Raw genomic sequence first — 2,504 nt, forward strand, 5'->3', positions numbered from 1 at the left:
GGTTTGATATTGCAAGAACTTTATTTCATAATTTTCTTGTTTTCCTGTTACAGTTCAGAATTGAAGCTTAATAACGTATCAGATATGAATGCCAAAACGATTAAGATACCGAAAAGGACCCCAGAATTGGTCTTCGCTTCAGTAGCAACATCGAATTTTTGAAATACAATTCACATGGCTGCATCCCCCTTTGTAGATTCCCACCGCGTTTAAGCCAGACCTACATTCCAATCTGGACCACACAAAATGGCTAAGCCATTTCCTTGGCGTAGCTTGGTCATAGCAGTTGTCGGACGTATATGTCTCATTCTGGTTATCAGCACAACACGTTGCTCCAATAATGCTTGAAATTCTCTCTCCTTTGTCCATCCTAAGGCCTTTCATATACTTTCCTTTTGGACAGAGTAGCCAGACATTTTTCCTGGGGGATTAATAAAAGTAAAGAAAGTCTCATAAAATAGTTGTGTTCAAAATTATGATGGTGGTGACTGGCCATTATGGTGTATAATTTAGGCTTTTTGTGTACGTAGATCTACGTCGAAGACCCGAGTTGGATTCTCTTGCGGGGAGAAGCTTTATTAAGCATTTGAGTCCTATCTCAGGTGGCTGATCCATTACTAAACGCCTAAAGATACGCTCACGTTAGGCGTGGAGTTGCTTTGACTCATCTGCCATAGCCTCACCGAGCAGACAGACAGGGACACTCGACTCACATGTTCTTTCTCTGGCAAGAACAGAAGTCCCGCCTTTTGAAGCCTGGCAGCTGCACCTCAGTCGTCACTATGTTTTTCTAAAACGGCGAATAAAATTTTTGTAAGGGTTGATTATTTGTACTTTTGTTGTTATTCTTTTTTTTAAATTGTTGTTGCTAGTTTGTTTGTTTTCATCGGTATTACTAAAAATTAATACTTATCCGAACTAACAAAAGGACATTCATAAGCATTTTTCATACATTAGGATTTGCAACCTCGACGATTTAGTGTACCAGAACCTCAATCATCAGACAGCAGAAAGAACCGCCCACCACTAAAGCTCCATTTGTGTTCTACTGAATGTTTAGTCCTGTTTCGAATCCCAAACGGGGGGCTGAGAGGGAAAATGGGTTGATTAGGGAATTTTACTAGTCTTTTGCTCTACATAGCTCAATGATATTGCAGATGGTAGTTCAATCCTGACATCCAATCTCTTAAGGAATCGCGCAGTCCGAAAATGGAGGTCACCCCAAACAATATCACACTATTATTAGTTGTCATTACCAATTGGACCTTGGCCAAAAAGGCTGGAATGTAAGACAACCACCTGTGAGTTGAGAAGTCTTAGGAGAGACGTCAACAAAACCAGACGGGACATGATCAGAAACAACAGGATCAGTGGAATAATGGGAACAACACCTGTCCTCCACGGCATTCAGAGGTAAACATTCAGGTGGTTTGGACATCTGGCACGTATGGCACATCACCAGCATGGCGGTAAAGCTTACAGCAAAGAATATCAAGGTATAAGGCAAGAGGAAGATCATGGTAGACCTAGATCGAGGGTATGAAGGATACCCTGAAAACATACAACATTCCACCCAGCCAGGTCATCCAACTTTCTAGAGGCAGAAAGCTCTTTCTGCTCTCGATGCCCTATTAGTGCAAGAGGACGGATAGAGTGGAGTAAGTAAGTTTCACCAATTATGTCAATATGTGAGACAGCGTAGTGGAATCAGGCTCTCGTCAAACTAGCATTTTTCCGCAGGTTTGTGAATTTTTATCAAATTTTTGTTTTTTAGCTCAACACCTTTCATGTCCATTAAAGAACTCATTTCTGTGTGGATTTTTCTTAAAAACGTCGATTGAAGACACAAAAAATTTACATTTTCAGTTACCACGGACTGTTAAGCTAAGAAAATAACTACTTTTTGGTGGCCATTTTCTCACTAATTTTTCCTCTGAAAACAGGTGACCCCCACCTCCTTCATTGGCAAATATCTCGACTTGTATTCAAGATAAATGGATATTTTTTCATTGAAATAAAGACAAGTGAACAAGCTTTAAAATGACACCTATAACTCTACATGCCCTAAAATTGACAAGAGCCTGATTCCACCACGCTGCCTCACATATGTATTTTTTTTCTTTTGGAGAGTGGATGAGTGGACGTACTAGGTGAGATATGGGTTGTAAGTGCTGTTGGGTAGACGGCCTGTATCAAGCAAAACAGGCGCAAAATTTTACAAGGAGGTGGTTGGCCAGTTCTGTAGTGCGCTAAGCTTCATTTCTATTAAACTTCTGTGATCGTCAACACTTATTCTGCCGTGATCTGACAAAACGCATTTTTCTCAAAATCAAGGTTTCGAGATAATCACGATTGAGTGTTTTTTGCTAATTAAACAAACAAATATCAATGTTGTTTTTGTTTGACTATCCCACATAAAAAAAAAATCATTTACCATGTCTGTACCAAATTTGATTGAATTTGAGCTAAAGACAAACAAACAAACAAGAAGAATGCGTTTTATC

Source organism: Aplysia californica, unplaced genomic scaffold, assembly GCF_000002075.1.
Source record: "Aplysia californica isolate F4 #8 unplaced genomic scaffold, AplCal3.0 scaffold00433, whole genome shotgun sequence".
Taxonomy (NCBI): domain Eukaryota; kingdom Metazoa; phylum Mollusca; class Gastropoda; order Aplysiida; family Aplysiidae; genus Aplysia; species Aplysia californica.